Below are 26,122 nucleotides of genomic sequence, written 5' to 3'. Positions count from 1 at the left end.
CAGAGGTGACGACACAGCCAATCCTCGTTAGTATAGTGGTAAGTATCCCCGCCTGTCACGCGGGAGACCGGGGTTCGATTCCCCGACGGGGAGGCCTCTTATATTCTTGAATTTGCTACGAGAAGCTGATCGAGATGGCAAAAAATTCATATTCAGGAGCTTTTGATATTTTATTGTTTGATTGTCACTTTACTGCCACCAAAAGTCACTACATGTGTGATAAATCCATCCCCCCCCAAAACGGAATGATTGCGCTCATACCTATTACCAGTTCTTTCCGTAGGGGATAAACGCCACGCCCATGGCCGGTTAGCTCAGTTGGTTAGAGCGTGGTGCTAATAACGCCAAGGTCGCGGGTTCGATCCCCGTACGGGCCAAGTACAGCTTTTTAGAGGTCCCGTGCACTCGTTTCATCCCAGGTGGGTCGATGCAGATGCTGAAGCTTGTTTCTTTTTACTCCGCATTTTGTTCATAGTGTTTTCTGTGTAGAATTGCATGCCTAACTGATTTGGAGAAGTAGCTGTTCCTATGGTGTGGTGTTATTTAAAGCCTGTAGCAAGCATATAGTATAGTCATTGCAATTGATCTCTGTGTTAAACTTGGTGCTGTGTTTATGTGCTGATGGTGGCTCTGGTGCTGTATTCATGTACTGATGATGGGTCTTGTGTTGAACTCGTATGCTGATGTAGTCATATGCTGATGGAAGTTCTGTTTCCGTAACCATGCACTGACGGCGGTTCTGGTGATGTATCAATGTAGCTGCTGCAATCTTTAACTTATTAGACTTGATATTAGGTCATGCTAGGGTCAGTATGCTGTGCTGAAAATACAGCTGTCTGAATGAGGCCATTATAGGTCAGCTGAGCAAGAGTTTGACAAAAGCTCCCAGACACTATAGACAGCTTTGCCATCATTAGGGCGGCTGCTCTTTCTCTCCCAAAAATGGCAGTTTTCTTCACAGTCTCACCTCCCTTGTCTGAAAGTGCCCAAACGAAAAAGGAGCCTGGCCAACAGTGGTTCATCTGATCAGTCACATACCACGTGTGCACTTTATCGGACTGTGATGTCAGAGGTGACGACACAGCCAATCCTCGTTAGTATAGTGGTAAGTATCCCCGCCTGTCACGCGGGAGACCGGGGTTCGATTCCCCGACGGGGAGGCCTCTTATATTCTTGAATTTGCTACGAGAAGCTGATCGAGATGGCAAAAAATTCATATTCAGGAGCTTTTGATATTTTATTGTTTGATTGTCACTTTACTGCCACCAAAAGTCACTACATGTGTGATAAATCCATCCCCCCCCCAAAACGGAATGATTGCGCTCATACCTATTACCGGTTCTTTCCGTAGGGGATAAACGCCACGCCCATGGCCGGTTAGCTCAGTTGGTTAGAGCGTGGTGCTAATAACGCCAAGGTCGCGGGTTCGATCCCCGTACGGGCCAAGTACAGCTTTTTAGAGGTCCCGTGCACTCGTTTCATCCCAGGTGGGTCGATGCAGATGCTGAAGCTTGTTTCTTTTTACTCTGCATTTTGTTCATAGTGTTTTCTGTGTAGAATTGCATGCCTAACTGATTTGGAGAAGTAGCTGTTCCTATGGTGTGGTGTTATTTAAAGCCTGTAGCAAGCATATAGTATAGTCATTGCAATTGATCTCTGTGTTAAACTTGGTGCTGTGTTTATGTGCTGATGGTGGCTCTGGTGCTGTATTCATGTACTGATGATGGGTCTTGTGTTGAACTCGTATGCTGATGTAGTCATATGCTGATGGAAGTTCTGTTTCCGTAACCATGCACTGACGGCGGTTCTGGTGATGTATCAATGTAGCTGCTGCAATCTTTAACTTATTAGACTTGATATTAGGTCATGCTAGGGTCAGTATGCTGTGCTGAAAATACAGCTGTCTGAATGAGGCCATTATAGGTCAGCTGAGCAAGAGTTTGACAAAAGCTCCCAGACACTATAGACAGCTTTGCCATCATTAGGGCGGCTGCTCTTTCTCTCCCAAAAATGGCAGTTTTCTTCACAGTCTCACCTCCCTTGTCTGAAAGTGCCCAAACGAAAAAGGAGCCTGGCTAACAGTGGTTCATCTGATCAGTCACATACCACGTGTGCACTTTATCGGACTGTGATGTCAGAGGTGACGACACAGCCAATCCTCGTTAGTATAGTGGTAAGTATCCCCGCCTGTCACGCGGGAGACCGGGGTTCGATTCCCCTACGGGGAGGCCTCTTATATTCTTGAATTTGCTACGAGAAGCTGATCGAGATGGCAAAAAATTCATATTCAGGAGCTTTTGATATTTTATTGTTTGATTGTCACTTTACTGCCACCAAAAGTCACTACATGTGTGATAAATCCATCCCCCCCAAAACGGAATGATTGCGCTCATACCTATTACCGGTTCTTTCCGTAGGGGATAAACGCCACACCCATGGCCGGTTAGCTCAGTTGGTTAGAGCGTGGTGCTAATAACGCCAAGGTCGCGGGTTCGATCCCCGTACGGGCCAAGTACAGCTTTTTAGAGGTCCCGTGCACTCGTTTCATCCCAGGTGGGTCGATGCAGATGCTGGAGCTTGTTTCTTTTTACTCCGCATTTTGTTCATAGTGTTTTCTGTGTAGAATTGCATGCCTAACTGATTTGGAGAAGTAGCTGTTCCTATGGTGTGGTGTTATTTAAAGCCTGTAGCAAGCATATAGTATAGTCATTGCAATTGATCTCTGTGTTAAACTTGGTGCTGTGTTTATGTGCTGATGGTGGCTCTGGTGCTGTATTCATGTACTGATGATGGGTCTTGTGTTGAACTCGTATGCTGATGTAGTCATATGCTGATGTAAGTTCTGTTTCCGTAACCATGCACTGACGGCGGTTCTGGTGATGTATCAATGTAGCTGCTGCAATCTTTAACTTATTAGACTTGATATTAGGTCATGCTAGGGTCAGTATGCTGTGCTGAAAATACAGCTGTCTGAATGAGGCCATTATAGGTCAGCTGAGCAAGAGTTTGACAAAAGCTCCCAGACACTATAGACAGCTTTGCCATCATTAGGGCGGCTGCTCTTTCTCTCCCAAAAATGGCAGTTTTCTTCACAGTCTCACCTCCCTTGTCTGAAAGTGCCCAAACGAAAAAGGAGCCTGGCCAACAGTGGTTCATCTGATCAGTCACATACCACGTGTGCACTTTATCGGACTGTGATGTCAGAGGTGACGACACAGCCAATCCTCGTTAGTATAGTGGTAAGTATCCCCGCCTGTCACGCGGGAGACCGGGGTTCGATTCCCCGACGGGGAGGCCTCTTATATTCTTGAATTTGCTACGAGAAGCTGATCGAGATGGCAAAAAATTCATATTCAGGAGCTTTTGATATTTTATTGTTTGATTGTCACTTTACTGCCACCAAAAGTCACTACATGTGTGATAAATCCATCCCCCCCCAAAACGGAATGATTGCGCTCATACCTATTACCAGTTCTTTCCGTAGGGGATAAACGCCACGCCCATGGCCGGTTAGCTCAGTTGGTTAGAGCGTGGTGCTAATAACGCCAAGGTCGCGGGTTCGATCCCCGTACGGGCCAAGTACAGCTTTTTAGAGGTCCCGTGCACTCGTTTCATCCCAGGTGGGTCGATGCAGATGCTGAAGCTTGTTTCTTTTTACTCCGCATTTTGTTCATAGTGTTTTCTGTGTAGAATTGCATGCCTAACTGATTTGGAGAAGTAGCTGTTCCTATGGTGTGGTGTTATTTAAAGCCTGTAGCAAGCATATAGTATAGTCATTGCAATTGATCTCTGTGTTAAACTTGGTGCTGTGTTTATGTGCTGATGGTGGCTCTGGTGCTGTATTCATGTACTGATGATGGGTCTTGTGTTGAACTCGTATGCTGATGTAGTCATATGCTGATGGAAGTTCTGTTTCCGTAACCATGCACTGACGGCGGTTCTGGTGATGTATCAATGTAGCTGCTGCAATCTTTAACTTATTAGACTTGATATTAGGTCATGCTAGGGTCAGTATGCTGTGCTGAAAATACAGCTGTCTGAATGAGGCCATTATAGGTCAGCTGAGCAAGAGTTTGACAAAAGCTCCCAGACACTATAGACAGCTTTGCCATCATTAGGGCGGCTGCTCTTTCTCTCCCAAAAATGGCAGTTTTCTTCACAGTCTCACCTCCCTTGTCTGAAAGTGCCCAAACGAAAAAGGAGCCTGGCCAACAGTGGTTCATCTGATCAGTCACATACCACGTGTGCACTTTATCGGACTGTGATGTCAGAGGTGACGACACAGCCAATCCTCGTTAGTATAGTGGTAAGTATCCCCGCCTGTCACGCGGGAGACCGGGGTTCGATTCCCCGACGGGGAGGCCTCTTATATTCTTGAATTTGCTACGAGAAGCTGATCGAGATGGCAAAAAATTCATATTCAGGAGCTTTTGATATTTTATTGTTTGATTGTCACTTTACTGCCACCAAAAGTCACTACATGTGTGATAAATCCATCCCACCCCAAAACGGAATGATTGCACTCATACCTATTACCAGTTCTTTCCGTAGGGGATAAACACCATGCCCATGGCCGGTTAGCTCAGTTGGTAAGAGCGTGGTGCTAATAACGCCAAGGTCGCGGGTTCGATCCCCGTACGGGCCAAGTACAGCTTTTTAGAGGTCCCGTGCACTCGTTTCATCCCAGGTGGGTCGATGCAGATGCTGAAGCTTGTTTCTTTTTACTCCGCATTTTGTTCATAGTGTTTTCTGTGTAGAATTGCATGCCTAACTGATTTGGAGAAGTAGCTGTTCCTATGGTGTGGTGTTATTTAAAGCCTGTAGCAAGCATATAGTATAGTCATTGCAATTGATCTCTGTGTTAAACTTGGTGCTGTGTTTATGTGCTGATGGTGGCTCTGGTGCTGTATTCATGTACTGATGATGGGTCTTGTGTTGAACTCGTATGCTGATGTAGTCATATGCTGATGGAAGTTCTGTTTCCGTAACCATGCACTGACGGCGGTTCTGGTGATGTATCAATGTAGCTGCTGCAATCTTTAACTTATTAGACTTGATATTAGGTCATGCTAGGGTCAGTATGCTGTGCTGAAAATACAGCTGTCTGAATGAGGCCATTATAGGTCAGCTGAGCAAGAGTTTGACAAAAGCTCCCAGACACTATAGACAGCTTTGCCATCATTAGGGCGGCTGCTCTTTCTCTCCCAAAAATGGCAGTTTTCTTCACAGTCTCACCTCCCTTGTCTGAAAGTGCCCAAACGAAAAAGGAGCCTGGCCAACAGTGGTTCATCTGATCAGTCACATACCACGTGTGCACTTTATCGGACTGTGATGTCAGAGGTGACGACACAGCCAATCCTCGTTAGTATAGTGGTAAGTATCCCCGCCTGTCACGCGGGAGACCGGGGTTCGATTCCCCTACGGGGAGGCCTCTTATATTCTTGAATTTGCTACGAGAAGCTGATCGAGATGGCAAAAAATTCATATTCAGGAGCTTTTGATATTTTATTGTTTGATTGTCACTTTACTGCCACCAAAAGTCACTACATGTGTGATAAATCCATCCCCCCCAAAACGGAATGATTGCGCTCATACCTATTACCAGTTCTTTCCGTAGGGGATAAATGCCACGCCCATGGCCGGTTAGCTCAGTTGGTTAGAGCGTGGTGCTAATAACGCCAAGGTCGCGGGTTCGATCCCCGTACGGGCCAAGTACAGCTTTTTAGAGGTCCCGTGCACTCGTTTCATCCCAGGTGGGTCGATGCAGATGCTGAAGCTTGTTTCTTTTTACTCCGCATTTTGTTCATAGTGTTTTCTGTGTAGAATTGCATGCCTAACTGATTTGGAGAAGTAGCTGTTCCTATGGTGTGGTGTTATTTAAAGCCTGTAGCAAGCATATAGTATAGTCATTGCAATTGATCTCTGTGTTAAACTTGGTGCTGTGTTTATGTGCTGATGGTGGCTCTGGTGCTGTATTCATGTACTGATGATGGGTCTTGTGTTGAACTCGTATGCTGATGTAGTCATATGCTGATGGAAGTTCTGTTTCCGTAACCATGCACTGACGGCGGTTCTGGTGATGTATCAATGTAGCTGCTGCAATCTTTAACTTATTAGACTTGATATTAGGTCATGCTAGGGTCAGTATGCTGTGCTGAAAATACAGCTGTCTGAATGAGGCCATTATAGGTCAGCTGAGCAAGAGTTTGACAAAAGCTCCCAGACACTATAGACAGCTTTGCCATCATTAGGGCGGCTGCTCTTTCTCTCCCAAAAATGGCAGTTTTCTTCACAGTCTCACCTCCCTTGTCTGAAAGTGCCCAAACGAAAAAGGAGCCTGGCCAACAGTGGTTCATCTGATCAGTCACATACCACGTGTGCACTTTATCGGACTGTGATGTCAGAGGTGACGACACAGCCAATCCTCGTTAGTATAGTGGTAAGTATCCCCGCCTGTCACGCGGGAGACCGGGGTTCGATTCCCCGACGGGGAGGCCTCTTATATTCTTGAATTTGCTACGAGAAGCTGATCGAGATGGCAAAAAATTCATATTCAGGAGCTTTTGATATTTTATTGTTTGATTGTCACTTTACTGCCACCAAAAGTCACTACATGTGTGATAAATCCATCCCCCCCCAAAACGGAATGATTGCGCTCATACCTATTACCAGTTCTTTCCGTAGGGGATAAACGCCACGCCCATGGCCGGTTAGCTCAGTTGGTTAGAGCGTGGTGCTAATAACGCCAAGGTCGCGGGTTCGATCCCCGTACGGGCCAAGTACAGCTTTTTAGAGGTCCCGTGCACTCGTTTCATCCCAGGTGGGTCGATGCAGATGCTGAAGCTTGTTTCTTTTTACTCCGCATTTTGTTCATAGTGTTTTCTGTGTAGAATTGCATGCCTAACTGATTTGGAGAAGTAGCTGTTCCTATGGTGTGGTGTTATTTAAAGCCTGTAGCAAGCATATAGTATAATAGTATAGTCATTGCAATTGATCTCTGTGTTAAACTTGGTGCTGTGTTTATGTGCTGATGGTGGCTCTGGTGCTGTATTCATGTACTGATGATGGGTCTTGTGTTGAACTCGTATGCTGATGTAGTCATATGCTGATGGAAGTTCTGTTTCCGTAACCATGCACTGACGGCGGTTCTGGTGATGTATCAATGTAGCTGCTGCAATCTTTAACTTATTAGACTTGATATTAGGTCATGCTAGGGTCAGTATGCTGTGCTGAAAATACAGCTGTCTGAATGAGGCCATTATAGGTCAGCTGAGCAAGAGTTTGACAAAAGCTCCCAGACACTATAGACAGCTTTGCCATCATTAGGGCGGCTGCTCTTTCTCTCCCAAAAATGGCAGTTTTCTTCACAGTCTCACCTCCCTTGTCTGAAAGTGCCCAAACGAAAAAGGAGCCTGGCCAACAGTGGTTCATCTGATCAGTCACATACCACGTGTGCACTTTATCGGACTGTGATGTCAGAGGTGACGACACAGCCAATCCTCGTTAGTATAGTGGTAAGTATCCCCGCCTGTCACGCGGGAGACCGGGGTTCGATTCCCCGACGGGGAGGCCTCTTATATTCTTGAATTTGCTACGAGAAGCTGATCGAGATGGCAAAAAATTCATATTCAGGAGCTTTTGATATTTTATTGTTTGATTGTCACTTTACTGCCACCAAAAGTCACTACATGTGTGATAAATCCATCCCCCCCAAAACGGAATGATTGCGCTCATACCTATTACCAGTTCTTTCCGTAGGGGATAAACGCCACGCCCATGGCCGGTTAGCTCAGTTGGTTAGAGCGTGGTGCTAATAACGCCAAGGTCGCGGGTTCGATCCCCGTACGGGCCAAGTACAGCTTTTTAGAGGTCCCGTGCACTCGTTTCATCCCAGGTGGGTCGATGCAGATGCTGAAGCTTGTTTCTTTTTACTCCGCATTTTGTTCATAGTGTTTTCTGTGTAGAATTGCATGCCTAACTGATTTGGAGAAGTAGCTGTTCCTATGGTGTGGTGTTATTTAAAGCCTGTAGCAAGCATATAGTATAGTCATTGCAATTGATCTCTGTGTTAAACTTGGTGCTGTGTTTATGTGCTGATGGTGGCTCTGGTGCTGTATTCATGTACTGATGATGGGTCTTGTGTTGAACTCGTATGCTGATGTAGTCATATGCTGATGGAAGTTCTGTTTCCGTAACCATGCACTGACGGCGGTTCTGGTGATGTATCAATGTAGCTGCTGCAATCTTTAACTTATTAGACTTGATATTAGGTCATGCTAGGGTCAGTATGCTGTGCTGAAAATACAGCTGTCTGAATGAGGCCATTATAGGTCAGCTGAGCAAGAGTTTGACAAAAGCTCCCAGACACTATAGACAGCTTTGCCATCATTAGGGCGGCTGCTCTTTCTCTCCCAAAAATGGCAGTTTTCTTCACAGTCTCACCTCCCTTGTCTGAAAGTGCCCAAACGAAAAAGGAGCCTGGCCAACAGTGGTTCATCTGATCAGTCACATACCACGTGTGCACTTTATCGGACTGTGATGTCAGAGGTGACGACACAGCCAATCCTCGTTAGTATAGTGGTAAGTATCCCCGCCTGTCACGCGGGAGACCGGGGTTCGATTCCCCGACGGGGAGGCCTCTTATATTCTTGAATTTGCTACGAGAAGCTGATCGAGATGGCAAAAAATTCATATTCAGGAGCTTTTGATATTTTATTGTTTGATTGTCACTTTACTGCCACCAAAAGTCACTACATGTGTGATAAATCCATCCCCCCCAAAACGGAATGATTGCGCTCATACCTATTACCAGTTCTTTCCGTAGGGGATAAACGCCACGCCCATGGCCGGTTAGCTCAGTTGGTTAGAGCGTGGTGCTAATAACGCCAAGGTCGCGGGTTCGATCCCCGTACGGGCCAAGTACAGCTTTTTAGAGGTCCCGTGCACTCGTTTCATCCCAGGTGGGTCGATGCAGATGCTGAAGCTTGTTTCTTTTTACTCCGCATTTTGTTCATAGTGTTTTCTGTGTAGAATTGCATGCCTAACTGATTTGGAGAAGTAGCTGTTCCTATGGTGTGGTGTTATTTAAAGCCTGTAGCAAGCATATAGTATAGTCATTGCAATTGATCTCTGTGTTAAACTTGGTGCTGTGTTTATGTGCTGATGGTGGCTCTGGTGCTGTATTCATGTACTGATGATGGGTCTTGTGTTGAACTCGTATGCTGATGTAGTCATATGCTGATGGAAGTTCTGTTTCCGTAACCATGCACTGACGGCGGTTCTGGTGATGTATCAATGTAGCTGCTGCAATCTTTAACTTATTAGACTTGATATTAGGTCATGCTAGGGTCAGTATGCTGTGCTGAAAATACAGCTGTCTGAATGAGGCCATTATAGGTCAGCTGAGCAAGAGTTTGACAAAAGCTCCCAGACACTATAGACAGCTTTGCCATCATTAGGGCGGCTGCTCTTTCTCTCCCAAAAATGGCAGTTTTCTTCACAGTCTCACCTCCCTTGTCTGAAAGTGCCCAAACGAAAAAGGAGCCTGGCCAACAGTGGTTCATCTGATCAGTCACATACCACGTGTGCACTTTATCGGACTGTGATGTCAGAGGTGACGACACAGCCAATCCTCGTTAGTATAGTGGTAAGTATCCCCGCCTGTCACGCGGGAGACCGGGGTTCGATTCCCCGACGGGGAGGCCTCTTATATTCTTGAATTTGCTACGAGAAGCTGATCGAGATGGCAAAAAATTCATATTCAGGAGCTTTTGATATTTTATTGTTTGATTGTCACTTTACTGCCACCAAAAGTCACTACATGTGTGATAAATCCATCCCCCCCAAAACGGAATGATTGCGCTCATACCTATTACCAGTTCTTTCCGTAGGGGATAAACGCCACGCCCATGGCCGGTTAGCTCAGTTGGTTAGAGCGTGGTGCTAATAACGCCAAGGTCGCGGGTTCGATCCCCGTACGGGCCAAGTACAGCTTTTTAGAGGTCCCGTGCACTCGTTTCATCCCAGGTGGGTCGATGCAGATGCTGAAGCTTGTTTCTTTTTACTCCGCATTTTGTTCATAGTGTTTTCTGTGTAGAATTGCATGCCTAACTGATTTGGAGAAGTAGCTGTTCCTATGGTGTGGTGTTATTTAAAGCCTGTAGCAAGCATATAGTATAGTCATTGCAATTGATCTCTGTGTTAAACTTGGTGCTGTGTTTATGTGCTGATGGTGGCTCTGGTGCTGTATTCATGTACTGATGATGGGTCTTGTGTTGAACTCGTATGCTGATGTAGTCATATGCTGATGGAAGTTCTGTTTCCGTAACCATGCACTGACGGCGGTTCTGGTGATGTATCAATGTAGCTGCTGCAATCTTTAACTTATTAGACTTGATATTAGGTCATGCTAGGGTCAGTATGCTGTGCTGAAAATACAGCTGTCTGAATGAGGCCATTATAGGTCAGCTGAGCAAGAGTTTGACAAAAGCTCCCAGACACTATAGACAGCTTTGCCATCATTAGGGCGGCTGCTCTTTCTCTCCCAAAAATGGCAGTTTTCTTCACAGTCTCACCTCCCTTGTCTGAAAGTGCCCAAACGAAAAAGGAGCCTGGCCAACAGTGGTTCATCTGATCAGTCACATACCACGTGTGCACTTTATCGGACTGTGATGTCAGAGGTGACGACACAGCCAATCCTCGTTAGTATAGTGGTAAGTATCCCCGCCTGTCATGCGGGAGACCGGGGTTCGATTCCCCGACGGGGAGGCCTCTTATATTCTTGAATTTGCTACGAGAAGCTGATCGAGATGGCAAAAAATTCATATTCAGGAGCTTTTGATATTTTATTGTTTGATTGTCACTTTACTGCCACCAAAAGTCACTACATGTGTGATAAATCCATCCCCCCCAAAACGGAATGATTGCGCTCATACCTATTACCAGTTCTTTCCGTAGGGGATAAACGCCACGCCCATGGCCGGTTAGCTCAGTTGGTTAGAGCGTGGTGCTAATAACGCCAAGGTCGCGGGTTCGATCCCCGTACGGGCCAAGTACAGCTTTTTAGAGGTCCCGTGCACTCGTTTCATCCCAGGTGGGTCGATGCAGATGCTGAAGCTTGTTTCTTTTTACTCCGCATTTTGTTCATAGTGTTTTCTGTGTAGAATTGCATGCCTAACTGATTTGGAGAAGTAGCTGTTCCTATGGTGTGGTGTTATTTAAAGCCTGTAGCAAGCATATAGTATAGTCATTGCAATTGATCTCTGTGTTAAACTTGGTGCTGTGTTTATGTGCTGATGGTGGCTCTGGTGCTGTATTCATGTACTGATGATGGGTCTTGTGTTGAACTCGTATGCTGATGTAGTCATATGCTGATGGAAGTTCTGTTTCCGTAACCATGCACTGACGGCGGTTCTGGTGATGTATCAATGTAGCTGCTGCAATCTTTAACTTATTAGACTTGATATTAGGTCATGCTAGGGTCAGTATGCTGTGCTGAAAATACAGCTGTCTGAATGAGGCCATTATAGGTCAGCTGAGCAAGAGTTTGACAAAAGCTCCCAGACACTATAGACAGCTTTGCCATCATTAGGGCGGCTGCTCTTTCTCTCCCAAAAATGGCAGTTTTCTTCACAGTCTCACCTCCCTTGTCTGAAAGTGCCCAAACGAAAAAGGAGCCTGGCCAACAGTGGTTCATCTGATCAGTCACATACCACGTGTGCACTTTATCGGACTGTGATGTCAGAGGTGACGACACAGCCAATCCTCGTTAGTATAGTGGTAAGTATCCCCGCCTGTCACGCGGGAGACTGGGGTTCGATTCCCCGACGGGGAGGCCTCTTATATTCTTGAATTTGCTACGAGAAGCTGATCGAGATGGCAAAAAATTCATATTCAGGAGCTTTTGATATTTTATTGTTTGATTGTCACTTTACTGCCACCAAAAGTCACTACATGTGTGATAAATCCATCCCCCCCAAAACGGAATGATTGCGCTCATACCTATTACCAGTTCTTTCCGTAGGGGATAAACGCCACGCCCATGGCCGGTTAGCTCAGTTGGTTAGAGCGTGGTGCTAATAACGCCAAGGTCGCGGGTTCGATCCCCGTACGGGCCAAGTACAGCTTTTTAGAGGTCCCGTGCACTCGTTTCATCCCAGGTGGGTCGATGCAGATGCTGAAGCTTGTTTCTTTTTACTCCGCATTTTGTTCATAGTGTTTTCTGTGTAGAATTGCATGCCTAACTGATTTGGAGAAGTAGCTGTTCCTATGGTGTGGTGTTATTTAAAGCCTGTAGCAAGCATATAGTATAGTCATTGCAATTGATCTCTGTGTTAAACTTGGTGCTGTGTTTATGTGCTGATGGTGGCTCTGGTGCTGTATTCATGTACTGATGATGGGTCTTGTGTTGAACTCGTATGCTGATGTAGTCATATGCTGATGGAAGTTCTGTTTCCGTAACCATGCACTGACGGCGGTTCTGGTGATGTATCAATGTAGCTGCTGCAATCTTTAACTTATTAGACTTGATATTAGGTCATGCTAGGGTCAGTATGCTGTGCTGAAAATACAGCTGTCTGAATGAGGCCATTATAGGTCAGCTGAGCAAGAGTTTGACAAAAGCTCCCAGACACTATAGACAGCTTTGCCATCATTAGGGCGGCTGCTCTTTCTCTCCCAAAAATGGCAGTTTTCTTCACAGTCTCACCTCCCTTGTCTGAAAGTGCCCAAACGAAAAAGGAGCCTGGCCAACAGTGGTTCATCTGATCAGTCACATACCACGTGTGCACTTTATCGGACTGTGATGTCAGAGGTGACGACACAGCCAATCCTCGTTAGTATAGTGGTAAGTATCCCCGCCTGTCATGCGGGAGACCGGGGTTCGATTCCCCGACGGGGAGGCCTCTTATATTCTTGAATTTGCTACGAGAAGCTGATCGAGATGGCAAAAAATTCATATTCAGGAGCTTTTGATATTTTATTGTTTGATTGTCACTTTACTGCCACCAAAAGTCACTACATGTGTGATAAATCCATCCCCCCCAAAACGGAATGATTGCGCTCATACCTATTACCAGTTCTTTCCGTAGGGGATAAACGCCACGCCCATGGCCGGTTAGCTCAGTTGGTTAGAGCGTGGTGCTAATAACGCCAAGGTCGCGGGTTCGATCCCCGTACGGGCCAAGTACAGCTTTTTAGAGGTCCCGTGCACTCGTTTCATCCCAGGTGGGTCGATGCAGATGCTGAAGCTTGTTTCTTTTTACTCCGCATTTTGTTCATAGTGTTTTCTGTGTAGAATTGCATGCCTAACTGATTTGGAGAAGTAGCTGTTCCTATGGTGTGGTGTTATTTAAAGCCTGTAGCAAGCATATAGTATAGTCATTGCAATTGATCTCTGTGTTAAACTTGGTGCTGTGTTTATGTGCTGATGGTGGCTCTGGTGCTGTATTCATGTACTGATGATGGGTCTTGTGTTGAACTCGTATGCTGATGTAGTCATATGCTGATGGAAGTTCTGTTTCCGTAACCATGCACTGACGGCGGTTCTGGTGATGTATCAATGTAGCTGCTGCAATCTTTAACTTATTAGACTTGATATTAGGTCATGCTAGGGTCAGTATGCTGTGCTGAAAATACAGCTGTCTGAATGAGGCCATTATAGGTCAGCTGAGCAAGAGTTTGACAAAAGCTCCCAGACACTATAGACAGCTTTGCCATCATTAGGGCGGCTGCTCTTTCTCTCCCAAAAATGGCAGTTTTCTTCACAGTCTCACCTCCCTTGTCTGAAAGTGCCCAAACGAAAAAGGAGCCTGGCCAACAGTGGTTCATCTGATCAGTCACATACCACGTGTGCACTTTATCGGACTGTGATGTCAGAGGTGACGACACAGCCAATCCTCGTTAGTATAGTGGTAAGTATCCCCGCCTGTCACGCGGGAGACCGGGGTTCGATTCCCTGACGGGGAGGCCTCTTATATTCTTGAATTTGCTACGAGAAGCTGATCGAGATGGCAAAAAATTCATATTCAGGAGCTTTTGATATTTTATTGTTTGATTGTCACTTTACTGCCACCAAAAGTCACTACATGTGTGATAAATCCATCCCCCCCAAAACGGAATGATTGCGCTCATACCTATTACCAGTTCTTTCCGTAGGGGATAAACGCCACGCCCATGGCCGGTTAGCTCAGTTGGTTAGAGCGTGGTGCTAATAACGCCAAGGTCGCGGGTTCGATCCCCGTACGGGCCAAGTACAGCTTTTTAGAGGTCCCGTGCACTCGTTTCATCCCAGGTGGGTCGATGCAGATGCTGAAGCTTGTTTCTTTTTACTCCGCATTTTGTTCATAGTGTTTTCTGTGTAGAATTGCATGCCTAACTGATTTGGAGAAGTAGCTGTTCCTATGGTGTGGTGTTATTTAAAGCCTGTAGCAAGCATATAGTATAGTCATTGCAATTGATCTCTGTGTTAAACTTGGTGCTGTGTTTATGTGCTGATGGTGGCTCTGGTGCTGTATTCATGTACTGATGATGGGTCTTGTGTTGAACTCGTATGCTGATGTAGTCATATGCTGATGGAAGTTCTGTTTCCGTAACCATGCACTGACGGCGGTTCTGGTGATGTATCAATGTAGCTGCTGCAATCTTTAACTTATTAGACTTGATATTAGGTCATGCTAGGGTCAGTATGCTGTGCTGAAAATACAGCTGTCTGAATGAGGCCATTATAGGTCAGCTGAGCAAGAGTTTGACAAAAGCTCCCAGACACTATAGACAGCTTTGCCATCATTAGGGCGGCTGCTCTTTCTCTCCCAAAAATGGCAGTTTTCTTCACAGTCTCACCTCCCTTGTCTGAAAGTGCCCAAACGAAAAAGGAGCCTGGCCAACAGTGGTTCATCTGATCAGTCACATACCACGTGTGCACTTTATCGGACTGTGATGTCAGAGGTGACGACACAGCCAATCCTCGTTAGTATAGTGGTAAGTATCCCCGCCTGTCACGCGGGAGACCGGGGTTCGATTCCCCGACGGGGAGGCCTCTTATATTCTTGAATTTGCTACGAGAAGCTGATCGAGATGGCAAAAAATTCATATTCAGGAGCTTTTGATATTTTATTGTTTGATTGTCACTTTACTGCCACCAAAAGTCACTACATGTGTGATAAATCCATCCCCCCCAAAACGGAATGATTGCGCTCATACCTATTACCAGTTCTTTCCGTAGGGGATAAACGCCACGCCCATGGCCGGTTAGCTCAGTTGGTTAGAGCGTGGTGCTAATAACGCCAAGGTCGCGGGTTCGATCCCCGTACGGGCCAAGTACAGCTTTTTAGAGGTCCCGTGCACTCGTTTCATCCCAGGTGGGTCGATGCAGATGCTGAAGCTTGTTTCTTTTTACTCCGCATTTTGTTCATAGTGTTTTCTGTGTAGAATTGCATGCCTAACTGATTTGGAGAAGTAGCTGTTCCTATGGTGTGGTGTTATTTAAAGCCTGTAGCAAGCATATAGTATAGTCATTGCAATTGATCTCTGTGTTAAACTTGGTGCTGTGTTTATGTGCTGATGGTGGCTCTGGTGCTGTATTCATGTACTGATGATGGGTCTTGTGTTGAACTCGTATGCTGATGTAGTCATATGCTGATGGAAGTTCTGTTTCCGTAACCATGCACTGACGGCGGTTCTGGTGATGTATCAATGTAGCTGCTGCAATCTTTAACTTATTAGACTTGATATTAGGTCATGCTAGGGTCAGTATGCTGTGCTGAAAATACAGCTGTCTGAATGAGGCCATTATAGGTCAGCTGAGCAAGAGTTTGACAAAAGCTCCCAGACACTATAGACAGCTTTGCCATCATTAGGGCGGCTGCTCTTTCTCTCCCAAAAATGGCAGTTTTCTTCACAGTCTCACCTCCCTTGTCTGAAAGTGCCCAAACGAAAAAGGAGCCTGGCCAACAGTGGTTCATCTGATCAGTCACATACCACGTGTGCACTTTATCGGACTGTGATGTCAGAGGTGACGACACAGCCAATCCTCGTTAGTATAGTGGTAAGTATCCCCGCCTGTCACGCGGGAGACCGGGGTTCGATTCCCCGACGGGGAGGCCTCTTATATTCTTGAATTTGCTACGAGAAGCTGATCGAGATGGCAAAAAATTCATATTCAGGAGCTTTTGATATTTTATTGTTTGATTGTCACTTTACTGCCACCAAAAGTCACTACATGTGTGATAAATCCATCCCCCCCAAAACGGAATGATTGCGCTCATACCTATTACCAGTTCTTTCCGTAGGGGATAAACGCCACGCCCATGGCCGGTTAGCTCAGTTGGTTAGAGCGTGGTGCTAATAACGCCAAGGTCGCGGGTTCGATCCCCGTACGGGCCAAGTACAGCTTTTTAGAGGTCCCGTGCACTCGTTTCATCCCAGGTGGGTCGATGCAGATGCTGAAGCTTGTTTCTTTTTACTCCGCATTTTGTTCATAGTGTTTTCTGTGTAGAATTGCATGCCTAACTGATTTGGAGAAGTAGCTGTTCCTATGGTGTGGTGTTATTTAAAGCCTGTAGCAAGCATATAGTATAGTCATTGCAATTGATCTCTGTGTTAAACTTGGTGCTGTGTTTATGTGCTGATGGTGGCTCTGGTGCTGTATTCATGTACTGATGATGGGTCTTGTGTTGAACTCGTATGCTGATGTAGTCATATGCTGATGGAAGTTCTGTTTCCGTAACCATGCACTGACGGCGGTTCTGGTGATGTATCAATGTAGCTGCTGCAATCTTTAACTTATTAGACTTGATATTAGGTCATGCTAGGGTCAGTATGCTGTGCTGAAAATACAGCTGTCTGAATGAGGCCATTATAGGTCAGCTGAGCAAGAGTTTGACAAAAGCTCCCAGACACTATAGACAGCTTTGCCATCATTAGGGCGGCTGCTCTTTCTCTCCCAAAAATGGCAGTTTTCTTCACAGTCTCACCTCCCTTGTCTGAAAGTGCCCAAACGAAAAAGGAGCCTGGCCAACAGTGGTTCATCTGATCAGTCACATACCACGTGTGCACTTTATCGGACTGTGATGTCAGAGGTGACGACACAGCCAATCCTCGTTAGTATAGTGGTAAGTATCCCCGCCTGTCACGCGGGAGACCGGGGTTCGATTCCCCGACGGGGAGGCCTCTTATATTCTTGAATTTGCTACGAGAAGCTGATCGAGATGGCAAAAAATTCATATTCAGGAGCTTTTGATATTTTATTGTTTGATTGTCACTTTACTGCCACCAAAAGTCACTACATGTGTGATAAATCCATCCCCCCCAAAACGGAATGATTGCGCTCATACCTATTACCAGTTCTTTCCGTAGGGGATAAACGCCACGCCCATGGCCGGTTAGCTCAGTTGGTTAGAGCGTGGTGCTAATAACGCCAAGGTCGCGGGTTCGATCCCCGTATGGGCCAAGTACAGCTTTTTAGAGGTCCCGTGCACTCGTTTCATCCCAGGTGGGTCGATGCAGATGCTGAAGCTTGTTTCTTTTTACTCCGCATTTTGTTCATAGTGTTTTCTGTGTAGAATTGCATGCCTAACTGATTTGGAGAAGTAGCTGTTCCTATGGTGTGGTGTTATTTAAAGCCTGTAGCAAGCATATAGTATAGTCATTGCAATTGATCTCTGTGTTAAACTTGGTGCTGTGTTTATGTGCTGATGGTGGCTCTGGTGCTGTATTCATGTACTGATGATGGGTCTTGTGTTGAACTCGTATGCTGATGTAGTCATATGCTGATGGAAGTTCTGTTTCCGTAACCATGCACTGACGGCGGTTCTGGTGATGTATCAATGTAGCTGCTGCAATCTTTAACTTATTAGACTTGATATTAGGTCATGCTAGGGTCAGTATGCTGTGCTGAAAATACAGCTGTCTGAATGAGGCCATTATAGGTCAGCTGAGCAAGAGTTTGACAAAAGCTCCCAGACACTATAGACAGCTTTGCCATCATTAGGGCGGCTGCTCTTTCTCTCCCAAAAATGGCAGTTTTCTTCACAGTCTCACCTCCCTTGTCTGAAAGTGCCCAAACGAAAAAGGAGCCTGGCCAACAGTGGTTCATCTGATCAGTCACATACCACGTGTGCACTTTATCGGACTGTGATGTCAGAGGTGACGACACAGCCAATCCTCGTTAGTATAGTGGTAAGTATCCCCGCCTGTCATGCGGGAGACCGGGGTTCGATTCCCCGACGGGGAGGCCTCTTATATTCTTGAATTTGCTACGAGAAGCTGATCGAGATGGCAAAAAATTCATATTCAGGAGCTTTTGATATTTTATTGTTTGATTGTCACTTTACTGCCACCAAAAGTCACTACATGTGTGATAAATCCATCCCCCCCAAAACGGAATGATTGCGCTCATACCTATTACCAGTTCTTTCCGTAGGGGATAAACGCCACGCCCATGGCCGGTTAGCTCAGTTGGTTAGAGCGTGGTGCTAATAACGCCAAGGTCGCGGGTTCGATCCCCGTACGGGCCAAGTACAGCTTTTTAGAGGTCCCGTGCACTCGTTTCATCCCAGGTGGGTCGATGCAGATGCTGAAGCTTGTTTCTTTTTACTCCGCATTTTGTTCATAGTGTTTTCTGTGTAGAATTGCATGCCTAACTGATTTGGAGAAGTAGCTGTTCCTATGGTGTGGTGTTATTTAAAGCCTGTAGCAAGCATATAGTATAGTCATTGCAATTGATCTCTGTGTTAAACTTGGTGCTGTGTTTATGTGCTGATGGTGGCTCTGGTGCTGTATTCATGTACTGATGATGGGTCTTGTGTTGAACTCGTATGCTGATGTAGTCATATGCTGATGGAAGTTCTGTTTCCGTAACCATGCACTGACGGCGGTTCTGGTGATGTATCAATGTAGCTGCTGCAATCTTTAACTTATTAGACTTGATATTAGGTCATGCTAGGGTCAGTATGCTGTGCTGAAAATACAGCTGTCTGAATGAGGCCATTATAGGTCAGCTGAGCAAGAGTTTGACAAAAGCTCCCAGACACTATAGACAGCTTTGCCATCATTAGGGCGGCTGCTCTTTCTCTCCCAAAAATGGCAGTTTTCTTCACAGTCTCACCTCCCTTGTCTGAAAGTGCCCAAACGAAAAAGGAGCCTGGCCAACAGTGGTTCATCTGATCAGTCACATACCACGTGTGCACTTTATCGGACTGTGATGTCAGAGGTGACGACACAGCCAATCCTCGTTAGTATAGTGGTAAGTATCCCCGCCTGTCATGCGGGAGACCGGGGTTCGATTCCCCGACGGGGAGGCCTCTTATATTCTTGAATTTGCTACGAGAAGCTGATCGAGATGGCAAAAAATTCATATTCAGGAGCTTTTGATATTTTATTGTTTGATTGTCACTTTACTGCCACCAAAAGTCACTACATGTGTGATAAATCCATCCCCCCCAAAACGGAATGATTGCGCTCATACCTATTACCAGTTCTTTCCGTAGGGGATAAACGCCACGCCCATGGCCGGTTAGCTCAGTTGGTTAGAGCGTGGTGCTAATAACGCCAAGGTCGCGGGTTCGATCCCCGTACGGGCCAAGTACAGCTTTTTAGAGGTCCCGTGCACTCGTTTCATCCCAGGTGGGTCGATGCAGATGCTGAAGCTTGTTTCTTTTTACTCCGCATTTTGTTCATAGTGTTTTCTGTGTAGAATTGCATGCCTAACTGATTTGGAGAAGTAGCTGTTCCTATGGTGTGGTGTTATTTAAAGCCTGTAGCAAGCATATAGTATAGTCATTGCAATTGATCTCTGTGTTAAACTTGGTGCTGTGTTTATGTGCTGATGGTGGCTCTGGTGCTGTATTCATGTACTGATGATGGGTCTTGTGTTGAACTCGTATGCTGATGTAGTCATATGCTGATGGAAGTTCTGTTTCCGTAACCATGCACTGACGGCGGTTCTGGTGATGTATCAATGTAGCTGCTGCAATCTTTAACTTATTAGACTTGATATTAGGTCATGCTAGGGTCAGTATGCTGTGCTGAAAATACAGCTGTCTGAATGAGGCCATTATAGGTCAGCTGAGCAAGAGTTTGACAAAAGCTCCCAGACACTATAGACAGCTTTGCCATCATTAGGGCGGCTGCTCTTTCTCTCCCAAAAATGGCAGTTTTCTTCACAGTCTCACCTCCCTTGTCTGAAAGTGCCCAAACGAAAAAGGAGCCTGGCCAACAGTGGTTCATCTGATCAGTCACATACCACGTGTGCACTTTATCGGACTGTGATGTCAGAGGTGACGACACAGCCAATCCTCGTTAGTATAGTGGTAAGTATCCCCGCCTGTCACGCGGGAGACCGGGGTTCGATTCCCCGACGGGGAGGCCTCTTATATTCTTGAATTTGCTACGAGAAGCTGATCGAGATGGCAAAAAATTCATATTCAGGAGCTTTTGATATTTTATTGTTTGATTGTCACTTTACTGCCACCAAAAGTCACTACATGTGTGATAAATCCATCCCCCCCAAAACGGAATGATTGCGCTCATACCTATTACCAGTTCTTTCCGTAGGGGATAAACGCCACGCCCATGGCCGGTTAGCTCAGTTGGTTAGAGCGTGGTGCTAATAACGCCAAGGTCGCGGGTTCGATCCCCGTACGGGCCAAGTACAGCTTTTTAGAGGTCCCGTGCACTCGTTTCATCCCAGGTGGGTCGATGCAGATGCTGAAGCTTGTTTCTTTTTACTCCGCATTTTGTTCATAGTGTTTTCTGTGTAGAATTGCATGCCTAACTGATTTGGAGAAGTAGCTGTTCCTATGGTGTGGTGTTATTTAAAGCCTGTAGCAAGCATATAGTATAGTCATTGCAATTGATCTCTGTGTTAAACTTGGTGCTGTGTTTATGTGCTGATGGTGGCTCTGGTGCTGTATTCATGTACTGATGATGGGTCTTGTGTTGAACTCGTATGCTGATGTAGTCATATGCTGATGGAAGTTCTGTTTCCGTAACCATGCACTGACGGCGGTTCTGGTGATGTATCAATGTAGCTGCTGCAATCTTTAACTTATTAGACTTGATATTAGGTCATGCTAGGGTCAGTATGCTGTGCTGAAAATACAGCTGTCTGAATGAGGCCATTATAGGTCAGCTGAGCAAGAGTTTGACAAAAGCTCCCAGACACTATAGACAGCTTTGCCATCATTAGGGCGGCTGCTCTTTCTCTCCCAAAAATGGCAGTTTTCTTCACAGTCTCACCTCCCTTGTCTGAAAGTGCCCAAACGAAAAAGGAGCCTGGCCAACAGTGGTTCATCTGATCAGTCACATACCACGTGTGCACTTTATCGGACTGTGATGTCAGAGGTGACGACACAGCCAATCCTCGTTAGTATAGTGGTAAGTATCCCCGCCTGTCATGCGGGAGACCGGGGTTCGATTCCCCGACGGGGAGGCCTCTTATATTCTTGAATTTGCTACGAGAAGCTGATCGAGATGGCAAAAAATTCATATTCAGGAGCTTTTGATATTTTATTGTTTGATTGTCACTTTACTGCCACCAAAAGTCACTACATGTGTGATAAATCCATCCCCCCCAAAACGGAATGATTGCGCTCATACCTATTACCAGTTCTTTCCGTAGGGGATAAACGCCACGCCCATGGCCGGTTAGCTCAGTTGGTTAGAGCGTGGTGCTAATAACGCCAAGGTCGCGGGTTCGATCCCCGTACGGGCCAAGTACAGCTTTTTAGAGGTCCCGTGCACTCGTTTCATCCCAGGTGGGTCGATGCAGATGCTGAAGCTTGTTTCTTTTTACTCCGCATTTTGTTCATAGTGTTTTCTGTGTAGAATTGCATGCCTAACTGATTTGGAGAAGTAGCTGTTCCTATGGTGTGGTGTTATTTAAAGCCTGTAGCAAGCATATAGTATAGTCATTGCAATTGATCTCTGTGTTAAACTTGGTGCTGTGTTTATGTGCTGATGGTGGCTCTGGTGCTGTATTCATGTACTGATGATGGGTCTTGTGTTGAACTCGTATGCTGATGTAGTCATATGCTGATGGAAGTTCTGTTTCCGTAACCATGCACTGACGGCGGTTCTGGTGATGTATCAATGTAGCTGCTGCAATCTTTAACTTATTAGACTTGATATTAGGTCATGCTAGGGTCAGTATGCTGTGCTGAAAATACAGCTGTCTGAATGAGGCCATTATAGGTCAGCTGAGCAAGAGTTTGACAAAAGCTCCCAGACACTATAGACAGCTTTGCCATCATTAGGGCGGCTGCTCTTTCTCTCCCAAAAATGGCAGTTTTCTTCACAGTCTCACCTCCCTTGTCTGAAAGTGCCCAAACGAAAAAGGAGCCTGGCCAACAGTGGTTCATCTGATCAGTCACATACCACGTGTGCACTTTATCGGACTGTGATGTCAGAGGTGACGACACAGCCAATCCTCGTTAGTATAGTGGTAAGTATCCCCGCCTGTCACGCGGGAGACCGGGGTTCGATTCCCCGACGGGGAGGCCTCTTATATTCTTGAATTTGCTACGAGAAGCTGATCGAGATGGCAAAAAATTCATATTCAGGAGCTTTTGATATTTTATTGTTTGATTGTCACTTTACTGCCACCAAAAGTCACTACATGTGTGATAAATCCATCCCCCCCAAAACGGAATGATTGCGCTCATACCTATTACCAGTTCTTTCCGTAGGGGATAAACGCCACGCCCATGGCCGGTTAGCTCAGTTGGTTAGAGCGTGGTGCTAATAACGCCAAGGTCGCGGGTTCGATCCCCGTACGGGCCAAGTACAGCTTTTTAGAGGTCCCGTGCACTCGTTTCATCCCAGGTGGGTCGATGCAGATGCTGAAGCTTGTTTCTTTTTACTCCGCATTTTGTTCATAGTGTTTTCTGTGTAGAATTGCATGCCTAACTGATTTGGAGAAGTAGCTGTTCCTATGGTGTGGTGTTATTTAAAGCCTGTAGCAAGCATATAGTATAGTCATTGCAATTGATCTCTGTGTTAAACTTGGTGCTGTGTTTATGTGCTGATGGTGGCTCTGGTGCTGTATTCATGTACTGATGATGGGTCTTGTGTTGAACTCGTATGCTGATGTAGTCATATGCTGATGGAAGTTCTGTTTCCGTAACCATGCACTGACGGCGGTTCTGGTGATGTATCAATGTAGCTGCTGCAATCTTTAACTTATTAGACTTGATATTAGGTCATGCTAGGGTCAGTATGCTGTGCTGAAAATACAGCTGTCTGAATGAGGCCATTATAGGTCAGCTGAGCAAGAGTTTGACAAAAGCTCCCAGACACTATAGACAGCTTTGCCATCATTAGGGCGGCTGCTCTTTCTCTCCCAAAAATGGCAGTTTTCTTCACAGTCTCACCTCCCTTGTCTGAAAGTGCCCAAACGAAAAAGGAGCCTGGCCAACAGTGGTTCATCTGATCAGTCACATACCACGTGTGCACTTTATCGGACTGTGATGTCAGAGGTGACGACACAGCCAATCCTCGTTAGTATAGTGGTAAGTATCCCCGCCTGTCACGCGGGAGACCGGGGTTCGATTCCCCGACGGGGAGGCCTCTTATATTCTTGAATTTGCTACGAGAAGCTGATCGAGATGGCAAAAAATTCATATTCAGGAGCTTTTGATATTTTATTGTTTGATTGTCACTTTACTGCCACCAAAAGTCACTACATGTGTGATAAATCCATCCCCCCCAAAACGGAATGATTGTGCTCATACCTATTACCAGTTCTTTCCGTAGGGGATAAACGCCACGCCCATGGCCGGTTAGCTCAGTTGGTTAGAGCGTGGTGCTAATAACGCCAAGGTCGCGGGTTCGATCCCCGTACGGGCCAAGTACAGCTTTTTAGAGGTCCCGTGCACTCGTTTCATCCCAGGTGGGTCGATGCAGATGCTGAAGCTTGTTTCTTTTTACTCCGCATTTTGTTCATAGTGTTTTCTGTGTAGAATTGCATGCCTAACTGATTTGGAGAAGTAGCTGTTCCTATGGTGTGGTGTTATTTAAAGCCTGTAGCAAGCATATAGTATAGTCATTGCAATTGATCTCTGTGTTAAACTTGGTGCTGTGTTTATGTGCTGATGGTGGCTCTGGTGCTGTATTCATGTACTGATGATGGGTCTTGTGTTGAACTCGTATGCTGATGTAGTCATATGCTGATGGAAGTTCTGTTTCCGTAACCATGCACTGACGGCGGTTCTGGTGATGTATCAATGTAGCTGCTGCAATCTTTAACTTATTAGACTTGATATTAGGTCATGCTAGGGTCAGTATGCTGTGCTGAAAATACAGCTGTCTGAATGAGGCCATTATAGGTCAGCTGAGCAAGAGTTTGACAAAAGCTCCCAGACACTATAGACAGCTTTGCCATCATTAGGGCGGCTGCTCTTTCTCTCCCAAAAATGGCAGTTTTCTTCACAGTCTCACCTCCCTTGTCTGAAAGTGCCCAAACGAAAAAGGAGCCTGGCCAACAGTGGTTCATCTGATCAGTCACATACCACGTGTGCACTTTATCGGACTGTGATGTCAGAGGTGACGACACAGCCAATCCTCGTTAGTATAGTGGTAAGTATCCCCGCCTGTCACGCGGGAGACCGGGGTTCGATTCCCCGACGGGGAGGCCTCTTATATTCTTGAATTTGCTACGAGAAGCTGATCGAGATGGCAAAAAATTCATATTCAGGAGCTTTTGATATTTTATTGTTTGATTGTCACTTTACTGCCACCAAAAGTCACTACATGTGTGATAAATCCATCCCCCCCAAAACGGAATGATTGCGCTCATACCTATTACCAGTTCTTTCCGTAGGGGATAAACGCCACGCCCATGGCCGGTTAGCTCAGTTGGTTAGAGCGTGGTGCTAATAACGCCAAGGTCGCGGGTTCGATCCCCGTACGGGCCAAGTACAGCTTTTTAGAGGTCCCGTGCACTCGTTTCATCCCAGGTGGGTCGATGCAGATGCTGAAGCTTGTTTCTTTTTACTCCGCATTTTGTTCATAGTGTTTTCTGTGTAGAATTGCATGCCTAACTGATTTGGAGAAGTAGCTGTTCCTATGGTGTGGTGTTATTTAAAGCCTGTAGCAAGCATATAGTATAGTCATTGCAATTGATCTCTGTGTTAAACTTGGTGCTGTGTTTATGTGCTGATGGTGGCTCTGGTGCTGTATTCATGTACTGATGATGGGTCTTGTGTTGAACTCGTATGCTGATGTAGTCATATGCTGATGGAAGTTCTGTTTCCGTAACCATGCACTGACGGCGGTTCTGGTGATGTATCAATGTAGCTGCTGCAATCTTTAACTTATTAGACTTGATATTAGGTCATGCTAGGGTCAGTATGCTGTGCTGAAAATACAGCTGTCTGAATGAGGCCATTATAGGTCAGCTGAGCAAGAGTTTGACAAAAGCTCCCAGACACTATAGACAGCTTTGCCATCATTAGGGCGGCTGCTCTTTCTCTCCCAAAAATGGCAGTTTTCTTCACAGTCTCACCTCCCTTGTCTGAAAGTGCCCAAACGAAAAAGGAGCCTGGCCAACAGTGGTTCATCTGATCAGTCACATACCACGTGTGCACTTTATCGGACTGTGATGTCAGAGGTGACGACACAGCCAATCCTCGTTAGTATAGTGGTAAGTATCCCCGCCTGTCACGCGGGAGACCGGGGTTCGATTCCCCGACGGGGAGGCCTCTTATATTCTTGAATTTGCTACGAGAAGCTGATCGAGATGGCAAAAAATTCATATTCAGGAGCTTTTGATATTTTATTGTTTGATTGTCACTTTACTGCCACCAAAAGTCACTACATGTGTGATAAATCCATCCCCCCCAAAACGGAATGATTGCGCTCATACCTATTACCAGTTCTTTCCGTAGGGGATAAACGCCACGCCCATGGCCGGTTAGCTCAGTTGGTTAGAGCGTGGTGCTAATAACGCCAAGGTCGCGGGTTCGATCCCCGTACGGGCCAAGTACAGCTTTTTAGAGGTCCCGTGCACTCGTTTCATCCCAGGTGGGTCGATGCAGATGCTGAAGCTTGTTTCTTTTTACTCCGCATTTTGTTCATAGTGTTTTCTGTGTAGAATTGCATGCCTAACTGATTTGGAGAAGTAGCTGTT

At 45.9% G+C, this 26,122-nt stretch overlaps 40 non-coding genes across 40 annotated transcripts; all 40 read left to right on the top strand.

The window, feature by feature from the left end:
• Nucleotides 1–21: 21 nt before the first annotated feature.
• TRNAD-GUC (transfer RNA aspartic acid (anticodon GUC)) lies at nucleotides 22–93 on the top strand. Its single transcript has one exon. It is a non-coding gene; the product is annotated as a tRNA-Asp (tRNA).
• Nucleotides 94–303: 210 nt separating this feature from the next.
• Nucleotides 304–377, top strand: TRNAI-AAU (transfer RNA isoleucine (anticodon AAU)). The gene has a single exon. It is a non-coding gene; the product is annotated as a tRNA-Ile (tRNA).
• A 711-nt stretch (nucleotides 378–1,088) lies between these two features.
• On the top strand, nucleotides 1,089–1,160 carry TRNAD-GUC (transfer RNA aspartic acid (anticodon GUC)). Its single transcript has one exon. It is a non-coding gene; the product is annotated as a tRNA-Asp (tRNA).
• Nucleotides 1,161–1,371: 211 nt separating this feature from the next.
• On the top strand, nucleotides 1,372–1,445 carry TRNAI-AAU (transfer RNA isoleucine (anticodon AAU)). Its single transcript has one exon. It is a non-coding gene; the product is annotated as a tRNA-Ile (tRNA).
• A 992-nt stretch (nucleotides 1,446–2,437) lies between these two features.
• TRNAI-AAU (transfer RNA isoleucine (anticodon AAU)) lies at nucleotides 2,438–2,511 on the top strand. Its single transcript has one exon. It is a non-coding gene; the product is annotated as a tRNA-Ile (tRNA).
• A 711-nt stretch (nucleotides 2,512–3,222) lies between these two features.
• On the top strand, nucleotides 3,223–3,294 carry TRNAD-GUC (transfer RNA aspartic acid (anticodon GUC)). Its single transcript has one exon. It is a non-coding gene; the product is annotated as a tRNA-Asp (tRNA).
• A 210-nt stretch (nucleotides 3,295–3,504) lies between these two features.
• TRNAI-AAU (transfer RNA isoleucine (anticodon AAU)) lies at nucleotides 3,505–3,578 on the top strand. The gene has a single exon. It is a non-coding gene; the product is annotated as a tRNA-Ile (tRNA).
• Nucleotides 3,579–4,289: 711 nt separating this feature from the next.
• On the top strand, nucleotides 4,290–4,361 carry TRNAD-GUC (transfer RNA aspartic acid (anticodon GUC)). The gene has a single exon. It is a non-coding gene; the product is annotated as a tRNA-Asp (tRNA).
• A 210-nt stretch (nucleotides 4,362–4,571) lies between these two features.
• On the top strand, nucleotides 4,572–4,645 carry TRNAI-AAU (transfer RNA isoleucine (anticodon AAU)). Its single transcript has one exon. It is a non-coding gene; the product is annotated as a tRNA-Ile (tRNA).
• Nucleotides 4,646–5,637: 992 nt separating this feature from the next.
• Nucleotides 5,638–5,711, top strand: TRNAI-AAU (transfer RNA isoleucine (anticodon AAU)). The gene has a single exon. It is a non-coding gene; the product is annotated as a tRNA-Ile (tRNA).
• Nucleotides 5,712–6,422: 711 nt separating this feature from the next.
• Nucleotides 6,423–6,494, top strand: TRNAD-GUC (transfer RNA aspartic acid (anticodon GUC)). Its single transcript has one exon. It is a non-coding gene; the product is annotated as a tRNA-Asp (tRNA).
• Nucleotides 6,495–6,704: 210 nt separating this feature from the next.
• TRNAI-AAU (transfer RNA isoleucine (anticodon AAU)) lies at nucleotides 6,705–6,778 on the top strand. Its single transcript has one exon. It is a non-coding gene; the product is annotated as a tRNA-Ile (tRNA).
• Nucleotides 6,779–7,497: 719 nt separating this feature from the next.
• On the top strand, nucleotides 7,498–7,569 carry TRNAD-GUC (transfer RNA aspartic acid (anticodon GUC)). Its single transcript has one exon. It is a non-coding gene; the product is annotated as a tRNA-Asp (tRNA).
• A 209-nt stretch (nucleotides 7,570–7,778) lies between these two features.
• Nucleotides 7,779–7,852, top strand: TRNAI-AAU (transfer RNA isoleucine (anticodon AAU)). Its single transcript has one exon. It is a non-coding gene; the product is annotated as a tRNA-Ile (tRNA).
• Nucleotides 7,853–8,563: 711 nt separating this feature from the next.
• On the top strand, nucleotides 8,564–8,635 carry TRNAD-GUC (transfer RNA aspartic acid (anticodon GUC)). The gene has a single exon. It is a non-coding gene; the product is annotated as a tRNA-Asp (tRNA).
• A 209-nt stretch (nucleotides 8,636–8,844) lies between these two features.
• TRNAI-AAU (transfer RNA isoleucine (anticodon AAU)) lies at nucleotides 8,845–8,918 on the top strand. Its single transcript has one exon. It is a non-coding gene; the product is annotated as a tRNA-Ile (tRNA).
• Nucleotides 8,919–9,629: 711 nt separating this feature from the next.
• TRNAD-GUC (transfer RNA aspartic acid (anticodon GUC)) lies at nucleotides 9,630–9,701 on the top strand. Its single transcript has one exon. It is a non-coding gene; the product is annotated as a tRNA-Asp (tRNA).
• A 209-nt stretch (nucleotides 9,702–9,910) lies between these two features.
• Nucleotides 9,911–9,984, top strand: TRNAI-AAU (transfer RNA isoleucine (anticodon AAU)). The gene has a single exon. It is a non-coding gene; the product is annotated as a tRNA-Ile (tRNA).
• Nucleotides 9,985–10,976: 992 nt separating this feature from the next.
• On the top strand, nucleotides 10,977–11,050 carry TRNAI-AAU (transfer RNA isoleucine (anticodon AAU)). Its single transcript has one exon. It is a non-coding gene; the product is annotated as a tRNA-Ile (tRNA).
• Nucleotides 11,051–12,042: 992 nt separating this feature from the next.
• TRNAI-AAU (transfer RNA isoleucine (anticodon AAU)) lies at nucleotides 12,043–12,116 on the top strand. Its single transcript has one exon. It is a non-coding gene; the product is annotated as a tRNA-Ile (tRNA).
• A 992-nt stretch (nucleotides 12,117–13,108) lies between these two features.
• TRNAI-AAU (transfer RNA isoleucine (anticodon AAU)) lies at nucleotides 13,109–13,182 on the top strand. The gene has a single exon. It is a non-coding gene; the product is annotated as a tRNA-Ile (tRNA).
• Nucleotides 13,183–14,174: 992 nt separating this feature from the next.
• On the top strand, nucleotides 14,175–14,248 carry TRNAI-AAU (transfer RNA isoleucine (anticodon AAU)). The gene has a single exon. It is a non-coding gene; the product is annotated as a tRNA-Ile (tRNA).
• Nucleotides 14,249–14,959: 711 nt separating this feature from the next.
• TRNAD-GUC (transfer RNA aspartic acid (anticodon GUC)) lies at nucleotides 14,960–15,031 on the top strand. Its single transcript has one exon. It is a non-coding gene; the product is annotated as a tRNA-Asp (tRNA).
• Nucleotides 15,032–15,240: 209 nt separating this feature from the next.
• TRNAI-AAU (transfer RNA isoleucine (anticodon AAU)) lies at nucleotides 15,241–15,314 on the top strand. The gene has a single exon. It is a non-coding gene; the product is annotated as a tRNA-Ile (tRNA).
• Nucleotides 15,315–16,025: 711 nt separating this feature from the next.
• On the top strand, nucleotides 16,026–16,097 carry TRNAD-GUC (transfer RNA aspartic acid (anticodon GUC)). The gene has a single exon. It is a non-coding gene; the product is annotated as a tRNA-Asp (tRNA).
• Nucleotides 16,098–16,306: 209 nt separating this feature from the next.
• Nucleotides 16,307–16,380, top strand: TRNAI-AAU (transfer RNA isoleucine (anticodon AAU)). Its single transcript has one exon. It is a non-coding gene; the product is annotated as a tRNA-Ile (tRNA).
• A 711-nt stretch (nucleotides 16,381–17,091) lies between these two features.
• On the top strand, nucleotides 17,092–17,163 carry TRNAD-GUC (transfer RNA aspartic acid (anticodon GUC)). Its single transcript has one exon. It is a non-coding gene; the product is annotated as a tRNA-Asp (tRNA).
• A 1,275-nt stretch (nucleotides 17,164–18,438) lies between these two features.
• TRNAI-AAU (transfer RNA isoleucine (anticodon AAU)) lies at nucleotides 18,439–18,512 on the top strand. Its single transcript has one exon. It is a non-coding gene; the product is annotated as a tRNA-Ile (tRNA).
• Nucleotides 18,513–19,504: 992 nt separating this feature from the next.
• Nucleotides 19,505–19,578, top strand: TRNAI-AAU (transfer RNA isoleucine (anticodon AAU)). The gene has a single exon. It is a non-coding gene; the product is annotated as a tRNA-Ile (tRNA).
• A 711-nt stretch (nucleotides 19,579–20,289) lies between these two features.
• TRNAD-GUC (transfer RNA aspartic acid (anticodon GUC)) lies at nucleotides 20,290–20,361 on the top strand. Its single transcript has one exon. It is a non-coding gene; the product is annotated as a tRNA-Asp (tRNA).
• Nucleotides 20,362–20,570: 209 nt separating this feature from the next.
• TRNAI-AAU (transfer RNA isoleucine (anticodon AAU)) lies at nucleotides 20,571–20,644 on the top strand. Its single transcript has one exon. It is a non-coding gene; the product is annotated as a tRNA-Ile (tRNA).
• A 992-nt stretch (nucleotides 20,645–21,636) lies between these two features.
• On the top strand, nucleotides 21,637–21,710 carry TRNAI-AAU (transfer RNA isoleucine (anticodon AAU)). The gene has a single exon. It is a non-coding gene; the product is annotated as a tRNA-Ile (tRNA).
• Nucleotides 21,711–22,421: 711 nt separating this feature from the next.
• Nucleotides 22,422–22,493, top strand: TRNAD-GUC (transfer RNA aspartic acid (anticodon GUC)). Its single transcript has one exon. It is a non-coding gene; the product is annotated as a tRNA-Asp (tRNA).
• Nucleotides 22,494–22,702: 209 nt separating this feature from the next.
• On the top strand, nucleotides 22,703–22,776 carry TRNAI-AAU (transfer RNA isoleucine (anticodon AAU)). Its single transcript has one exon. It is a non-coding gene; the product is annotated as a tRNA-Ile (tRNA).
• A 711-nt stretch (nucleotides 22,777–23,487) lies between these two features.
• On the top strand, nucleotides 23,488–23,559 carry TRNAD-GUC (transfer RNA aspartic acid (anticodon GUC)). The gene has a single exon. It is a non-coding gene; the product is annotated as a tRNA-Asp (tRNA).
• A 209-nt stretch (nucleotides 23,560–23,768) lies between these two features.
• On the top strand, nucleotides 23,769–23,842 carry TRNAI-AAU (transfer RNA isoleucine (anticodon AAU)). Its single transcript has one exon. It is a non-coding gene; the product is annotated as a tRNA-Ile (tRNA).
• Nucleotides 23,843–24,553: 711 nt separating this feature from the next.
• Nucleotides 24,554–24,625, top strand: TRNAD-GUC (transfer RNA aspartic acid (anticodon GUC)). Its single transcript has one exon. It is a non-coding gene; the product is annotated as a tRNA-Asp (tRNA).
• Nucleotides 24,626–24,834: 209 nt separating this feature from the next.
• TRNAI-AAU (transfer RNA isoleucine (anticodon AAU)) lies at nucleotides 24,835–24,908 on the top strand. Its single transcript has one exon. It is a non-coding gene; the product is annotated as a tRNA-Ile (tRNA).
• Nucleotides 24,909–25,619: 711 nt separating this feature from the next.
• TRNAD-GUC (transfer RNA aspartic acid (anticodon GUC)) lies at nucleotides 25,620–25,691 on the top strand. Its single transcript has one exon. It is a non-coding gene; the product is annotated as a tRNA-Asp (tRNA).
• Nucleotides 25,692–25,900: 209 nt separating this feature from the next.
• TRNAI-AAU (transfer RNA isoleucine (anticodon AAU)) lies at nucleotides 25,901–25,974 on the top strand. Its single transcript has one exon. It is a non-coding gene; the product is annotated as a tRNA-Ile (tRNA).
• Nucleotides 25,975–26,122: the final 148 nt, after the last annotated feature.

This window comes from Ranitomeya variabilis, chromosome 5 (assembly GCF_051348905.1).
Source record: "Ranitomeya variabilis isolate aRanVar5 chromosome 5, aRanVar5.hap1, whole genome shotgun sequence".
NCBI classification, from domain to species: domain Eukaryota; kingdom Metazoa; phylum Chordata; class Amphibia; order Anura; family Dendrobatidae; genus Ranitomeya; species Ranitomeya variabilis.
This window is presented reverse-complemented; position numbering and strand designations above follow the sequence as displayed.